At 51.1% G+C, this 7,855-nt stretch overlaps 1 long non-coding RNA gene across 1 annotated transcript; it reads left to right on the forward strand.

Moving 5' to 3' along the window:
* The first annotated feature begins 1,329 nt into the window (after positions 1–1,329).
* On the forward strand, positions 1,330–7,360 carry LOC133281303 (uncharacterized). Its single transcript, XR_009747455.1, has 3 exons — positions 1,330–1,419; positions 5,699–5,825; positions 6,627–7,360. It is a non-coding gene; the product is annotated as an uncharacterized LOC133281303 (long non-coding RNA).
* Positions 7,361–7,855: the final 495 nt, after the last annotated feature.

Consider the following 7,855-nt stretch of genomic DNA (forward strand, 5'->3'; position numbering starts at 1 on the left):
TTGTTTCATTTCCTCACACTGAACGGCACAGGAATTCCAGCGGCTGCTTTGAGGCAGATGCTACTCCTTTAATCTGGTGTTTGGGGCAGTGACACACACATGTACGAGTCCTGCCTGGATTACACTTCTGCAGCCAGGATTACAGTTCAAATCCAGCAGTGCTTTTAATGCCTGGAACAGGGCAAAGCAGCTGATGTTGTATTTCAGGAGTGAAAACACAGCCAGAGGGTTAAGTCATCATAAAGTATGATGTGGGATTATAATGCACATTGGAGCAGGCAGACATGCTGGTCCATTTCCAGGTGGGTGTTTTTCTCGGGCCATGTCACCTGCTTGTTGTTGACCTCTACATTGTAGATGGTTACTCGGGGAAAACCTGAGGAGCTGGATTACCAGCGCAGCCTTCCCAGCCAGCTCCCTCTGCCACCCTGGGAATCCCAGTTGTGCTCTGCCTGTTTGGAACCAAGCTGCAGCGCAGGAGGCACTGCAAGCGCCCCAGTAAACCCCAGTGTTCAGAAGCTGTCAAGAGGAACCGGGGAATTCAGTTGCTGTGGGTTCTGGGTTCTCTGTTTCTGCCACTTTAACATCCAGCTGAAGGGACAAAGGTGCTGTCTGTAGGTACATGTATATGTATGCATATCAATTGCATCTAAAGATGAGGTGACTCGGGGTGCCCTAAAGCATCCCTGTGGATTGCCAGAGCTGATCAGACACCTTGCTGCCTGGTGGCAGGGCTCCAGATGTGAGGAGATGGTTGCAGGAGATTGTGTTATGGGGGCTTCACGAGTTACCATTTCTCAGCAGCCTGTGCTGAATCTTAAACTGTTAGGGTTGAATTAAATGAAAGACAACAAATCCTTTCTTTGGCCAGCCATCTGCAGGTCTGGGTGGTCAAGGAACCCCCCAGCTTCTGAACCAACCCTTCTATGCGCTATATAACCCAAACCCAGCAATGCAGGTAATTGCCCCTGTTGGCTAAGCCGTGAATCTGTACGAAGATAAGCGTTGCCTTGAGCAGTGAATGCAGCTGCTCAAGCTGCTCTGCAGCAGAGGAAGCCATCCTCGGGAGCAAGGGGTGCACCCGGTGCCAAACGCACCGTGCTACAGGACACGGGGAGGGAAGGGCTGTGGTCTCACAGCATCTCCCCTGGCTTGGAATGGGTTAAACCTCAGCGCCAAGGCTTCCTCCTCCCTCACTCCCGCGGGGAAGGGGCTAATTGCACCGGCTGAGTGGCCCAGGGATTAGCAGTGAGCCAGGTGAGAACGAAGCTAATCAGGTTCCATCAGCTCAAAGCCATAAATACCCCCTGCTGAGGAGAGCCGCTCCCTTGGGAGGAGGGTGCCTCTGTGCTAGAGCTGGAGCAGTGCCTGGGACCAGCTGAGGCCCGTACTTGCTGCGGGGAGGACCCCTGTATCCCGGTGAGTAGGAGCATCCTCGTTGTCTGCATCACCTCGATTGCATCGCTTTGCTTTGCTTCCCTTCCTCGGTTTCCTTGAAGCAGCTCTGACCGTCTGTGTGTGCCTCACAGGAGGCTGGGCACCCACCACTGCCGAAACACTGGAGGCCCTTGTCTGAAGGGCACAGCTTCATCAGCATTTGCTTTTGGGTTTGGAGCCTGGGTTCCTGGTTTGTTTGTGGAGGCTGTGGCAGGGAATGAACTGGAACTCCTTGAAGGTGCCTCCATCATGGAATGGTTTATGTTGGAAGGGACCTTAAAGCTCCTCCAGTCCCAACCCCTGCCACGGGCAGGGACCCCTTCCACTGGAGCAGCTTGCTCCAAGCCCCTGTGTCCAGCCTGGCCTTGAGCACTGCCAGGGATGGGGCAGCCACAGCTTCTCTGTCCCAGGCTCTGAGCAGCGAGGAAGGGTCCTGAGTCTGTGCAGTCCCAGGCTTGAAGCCCACAAGCGACAGCCTGTGTTAAGCACAGCCCAGCTTCCCTTGGCAACAAAGAGTGGCTACTAAACCCGCTCTTAATGTGTCTAAATACAGGTGCTTTAACTCCTGCCCTGGACACAGTGTCAGGCATTAGCTGGAGTGGATGCTCTGGAGACAAGGATGCTATTTTTCCAGTGATTGTCTCAGACACTCGAAAGCAGCTTGGTGTTCACTCTCAGGAGGTTGCACATCCTCCCTGGGCCACTAGTTTCTCCTGCTGGGCCCTGGGCTATCACAAGCATCACTTGTATGCTTGCACACATTAATATTTGGCAAAGCTTCAGCAGTCTCTGTGGCTGGGGCCAGGCACCCCGCTGGTAGAGATCAGCTGTGCTCAACTGAACCGTCTGAGAGCACAGCCCTCTTGTTTCATCTCTACTAGCAGGAAAAGGAGCTCAAATGGGCTTTAGTGTTGAGTGGAGTGAGTTCAGTTGAGGACTCTGTCTTGAGTCATCTTGGCTGGAATCGCTCAGGGTAAACTTTCCATTTCGGTAGACTTGGGGAAGCAGGACTTAACCTGCTTGGGCAGTTGAGGTGGTGGCAGAGGTTGATCAAATATTGAAGAGCCATGCCAGCTGTGGCTCCTGGATGGAGCAGGGATACCAGCTGGGCAGCTTTCCACATACCAAGAGCAGGAGAAGCTGCTGTCCTGTTCCGATGGACGCTCATCCTGCAGCACAGGAGATGTTCCCAGGAAAAGCATGCGTCAGATGGTTGGGATGAGCAGATGGCAGCTTGCTAAGGATTTGCATTCCTGTTTTTCCCCGGTGTTTGTGACTACCCAGGCGATAACATGCGGGCGAGAGGCAGCCTGAGCAGGGCTCTGCTCTCCTGCTGGAACTTTGTTCAAACAGATTGTAGATACACACATTCCATTAAAGCAAAGAGCCAGAGGGAATGATTTCCCTATAGACTTCACGTTGGTGTGGGACAAAAGGAGTTGTAATGAGACTTAATGTTTTGGAATGCTGTAATCCCACATGGCAGCACTGCTCAGGGCCCTGCTGTGTGGCTGATGTGCTCCTGCTCAGATAGACCTGTCCCAGGGGAGGCTCTGTTAACTGCTCCTAGCACAGGGCTCCTGACACTGGGGATGGGACTGGGTCCATCTTGTGGAATAATTAGGCCCAGGCAATCCGAGGAACCCTATACAAAGGAAGTCCTTAGCTGCAATCTCAGCCTTGCAGTCTGGTGATGAGATGCTTCTTCCCGTTCTTGCCAAAGAACGATCTGAAAGTTGAGTCTAGCGCTAGCAAGATGCGAGGCACTCTCTGTTTTCACATACGAAGAGGAGAATCCCTGGGAGAATTGGGCTCCTTGCTCCTGCTCAGCTTTAGCTCTAGCCTGAGTTAAAAGAGCAGCCCTATTTGCAGCACAAAGACAGATCCCCTTCAGTTTGTGTGTTCGCTTGATGTGGCCCATGGCTGAGGGATCCTGCTACAGCCAAAGGAGCTGCTCGGTCCTGCTGGAGAAGGCGACTATAAATAGGCTGCTTTGATGTGTAAAGATGTTAAATGGATAACAAAGCAAGGACAGCAACAAACGCTGAAAGCGTTTACACTGAAAGCATTTACAGCGGTCCGAGATGCAGGGCTGAGCAGGAGTGAAGCTCCAGTGAAGCTGCCGGAGAGGACAGCGAGTAGGGACCCTGCCAGAAGCTGGAATCCTGGCTGTGCTGGGATGCGGCTGAATGAGGGATAGAGGGAAGATCGGCAGTGACATGGGAATTAGGCAAGGAAACTTGCTGCTGGGTTGAAATCTTCTTTACACGAGCAGCAAGGAAAGGCTTTAGTGAAACGATAAGGTTTTCAAGTCTGGTTTATTTATATAAAGACGGCTTATTTCTGTGCTCCTCAAGTCCTGCTCTGTTATGCACATGCAGGTTTTGCTGTGGCAGTGGAATCAAACCCATGAGGGCTTGGGGGAGATGAGAGCTGCTCTGCTGCACTGGTCCTGCTCTTGATTCTGGTGACAGTCTTGACAGCATCTCTTCCAGCTCAGGTGCAATGAGATACTCTCATGGCAGGTTCCTGCAGGCAGCTCAGTACAAGTTACAATCCAAAATTACAAGTCATACCTTATTCTTTTTATGGTTTTGTCACCACATTGCCAACTTTGCCGTTAAGAGCATCACCTCCTGCTTTGCTCTGGCTTCTGCACAGTCCCAGTCTCTCTCAGTCTAAGGTTAATCTGGGCTAGAAGTGAGTCAAGGCCAAACTGATCAGTTTGGTGCATCCTTTCTTGAACCCTCCCTGAGAAAATCCGCTCCAATACCAGGATGTGTGCAGGCAGCTCCCTGGGATTCAGGGAGCTCAAAGGTGCAGCAGCACCTGTTAGTGAAAGCATGAGTTTAAATAGCAAATCAGATTTGATGCATTATGAGCTTTTCCATTCTTCTCCTGGACCCTTTTGTTCTCTTGCCGAGCCTGGTAAAGGGATGCATCTTCCCTGCTTGCCTCCAACATCAAGCCTGGCTGGCTGTGGGGTCCAGATGTTCCCATTTCACCTCTAAAATGATGTATTTGCTTTCCCACAGAAGTGGCCATGTGTTTCCCAAATAGCTTTTAGACTTTAACCTTCTCAAGCTCCTCACTGGCGGGGCCTGCCCTGTTATTTCCAGATTTGGTTGGCATTTTAACTGGGAAGAGGCCTTTCAGTAAAAACAGTCATTTTTAGTAGCAATAAAGTGGATTTATTGAACAAAAGAATGGATCTTTCCAGTGGGGGAATGGGAATGAGAGTTCCTTGGTGCCACCGGGGATGGCTGCTTCCTGCTTTGCTCTCTGGGCAATTCGGAGCTGAAATCTGGCTCCCCCAAAAGAGATGTATTTTCTGGACTGATTTTCTGTAAAATATTCCACCTTTTTATTTTCTGTTCCCATTTAGAGCAAACAAATACAAGTCAATCGGCTCCAATTATTTCCCCTCTGCCTTTCCCCAAAGGCTGCGCTGTGATTGTATGCAGATAAATAAATTAGGTTAAACAATGGTAACTTGTCCTGAGCTGCCTTCTATCATCGGGAAGCTGGGTTGGCAACTCGCTAATCTGCTGCTGCTGTTTGACGTGGGCTCAGTTCCTGCGTCGAGTCAGGAGATTATTCCAAACGTTAGACCGGGGCCTTTAAATTAAGCTTGAAAGTGTTTTAGGGCTTTTTGCCCTGATTGCTTATTTATTTAACTATCAATAATGAATTTAAAGCAGAGCTCGGAGCCTCCCCTTCCGAGGACAGGAAAACACAGGGGACAAACAGCCGACGCACATAAACAGCAGCTCCTTAGAGCAGAGCTGAGCGTGCGGAAGGCCAAAAAGACCCTGAGCTGAGATTTCTGGGCCCTTCTCCCAGCTCCTTCACCTTTGAAGTGAGTTGTTGGCTTCTCTGGGATGAGGGAGGTTGGTACAGGGGTTCAGGTGGCCGTGGGAGGGGTTTTAACCCTTTCTTTCTTCCTACTTCAACCCAGAGACACTTTGTTCGCTCACTCATTTTCTTTGCTGGATAATATCCACAAAGATGCTCGCTGGGGAGGTTGAGGCAGTGTGAGGCAGCTGGGGGAAAGCAGGTCTGTGGGTGCTTGGGCCATTGACTTGCTTAATGGAGTCCTGAGCTCATCATCCATCTCCCTGTGCTGCTCCGTTCGCCAGCTCTCTGCCCACCCATCAGTGTGCTGTAACTGAGAAACTGATTCCTTCACCAGGGAAATAACAAGGCTTTCTTCCTCTCTGTCTTAATTAACTTGCACTGCTCCTCTGGTCCTGGCATGGAGTTTCCAGCACCATGAAGTGTAGAACTGCATTCCAGTGGTGATGGCCTCAAAGGAAAAGGATGTGGTGGCTTCCTCTAAGATGGAATTAATGTAATGAGAGGAAAAACAATGCACAAAATGAACTCGGGTATGGATGGCGCTGAGGTGCATCAAGGATTCCACACCTTGAGAGCTGTGTGGGCAGCTGTGTGGTTGCTTTGCCAGGCACCCAAGAAAATGACCCTCAAGTTTCCAAGCAGGAGGTGAGGCCATTCATAGAAACCCAGACTGGTTTGGGTTGGAAGGGACCTTAAAGCTCCTCCAGCTCCAACCCCTGCCACGGGCAGGGACCCCTTCCACTAGAGCAGCTTGCTCCAAGCCCTGTGTCCAACCTGGCCTTGAACACTGCCAGGGATGGGGCAGCCACAGCTTCTCTGGGCACCCTGTGCCAGCGCCTCAGCACCCTCCCAGGGAAGAGCTTCTTCCAGTCCTGCGAGTGGACAGCAGTGACACAAACCCTATTTCCCTACAAGATGTTGGCCCTTTAGGTTCCTCTTCCCTCGCGCTGTAGCTGGGTTTTGGTGCGTTTGCGGCTCTGGCAGGATGTGTAATGAAACACCTGATATGTTGTGACAAGTAAAGGGCTTTGCAGTGCAGTGGTTAATGTGCTCCTGCATGTGTTGGTGATGGATCCTCTGCTGGTCTGTTTCCCGTTACGAGGTACAGGTTTAGTGACAAGGATGCTGCTCACAGCACTTCGTAGTAGAACCCTTATTATAATAATAACTTAAAATTAGAGGGGGAATGGATATGCCCTTGACAGTGAGGGATTATTAGTGCTGATTAAACCCAATGGCAGTACAGGCAGGTATTAATAGACTGTTCCCTGTGCATTTCTCTCCCAGCCTCTCTCCTCATACTTTGTTCTCTTCATTGCGGTGCTTTCCAGGACATTGCACACTCATGTCAGGAGCAGTGCTCTCCGGCTGTGGGGTTATTCCAGAGCACAAGTCATCAAACTGCCCGGTCTTTCTCATGCAAGCTCTTGGCCTGCACTGGCCCTCTGGGGCAGTCCCATGCAACCACTACTCGGGAAGAGAAGCAGCTCTGCTGCTGCAGCAGCTGCAGCCTGGCAGGCACAGGAGTGTTTTGCCAGTACCACGAGGCATCCCAGGCAGGGTGAGCTTTGGCTTTGAGTACTGACTCCTGCCAAGCAGGGCTGCATCTCCCTGCAGCCAGGGAAGAGCTTTGTGCCTCCCTGGGAACGCGCCTGTGCCAGGGCTGCCGGTCAGGAAGGATTCCATCTATTTCTTGGTCTTGGAGCTGAGCAAAATCTCGACCCAGAACCCAGTAGACAACAAGGCATTCTGATGGCGCTTGATGCTTAAGATAAATGCTGGGATCTTCCTAGCACCAGGAGCTGCTGCTTCAGAGCTCCAGGGCTTTGCCTTAGATACAGACTTTGTGTGCTTGTGTATGTATATATGGCACCATGTAAATGTCAGGAGACGCGCTGGGAATCATAGCTGCTAAAGCCTGTGATAGAGATGGAGCAGGAGTCCTTAAGTATCGCAATCACACAAGGCTGTATCGTTTGAACTGTCTGGTGCTCTATCACTTTAACAAGCCTTACGAGCCAAACATCTTGCTTGTATTTGGACAGGGATTTGTCCTAAGCACAGATGCTGCCTGGTGAGAACAAACTCAAAAGTGTGGTTAATGAATAACAGAAGATCCTTTTCATTTTCTTTTTCCCTGTTCTTTTCCCCCAGCCTGTGATCTTGAGGGTCAGCATGAGGAATGTGACATGCTTCAGCCCAGTGCCTTACAGCGTTATGAAAACCCAAACTGGTTAATTGTACAAAGCTCCTGAAAGGAGGGAAAGACTTGGTCCCCAGCAGGGCAAATCCCATCTCATGGCCCACAGAAGGCCCAGGCAGGATGGGGAACGGGGAGCATGAGGGAAGGGGCAGCTCCTCTCCCTCAGGAGCAGATGGGGTAGATGCCTCCTTGTGTTGGCCTTGCTGGCTCCCAGAGCAGGAAAACAAACTCTGCTTCCAAACTAGTGGTGTTGCTGCCATGGGAAAGGCAAGTCTCTGATGGAGGGAAGCTGATGTGATGCTGCTGGAATGGGGGTGCCCTTTCTCCAAGGTAGGAGGCCTCCTTCGCCCGGTGTCA

Source organism: Pezoporus flaviventris, unplaced genomic scaffold, assembly GCF_033815535.1.
Source record: "Pezoporus flaviventris isolate CSIRO_AGI_PZ_B2104156 unplaced genomic scaffold, CSIRO_AGI_Pfla_v1 ptg000097l, whole genome shotgun sequence".
Lineage (NCBI taxonomy): Eukaryota > Metazoa > Chordata > Aves > Psittaciformes > Psittacidae > Pezoporus > Pezoporus flaviventris.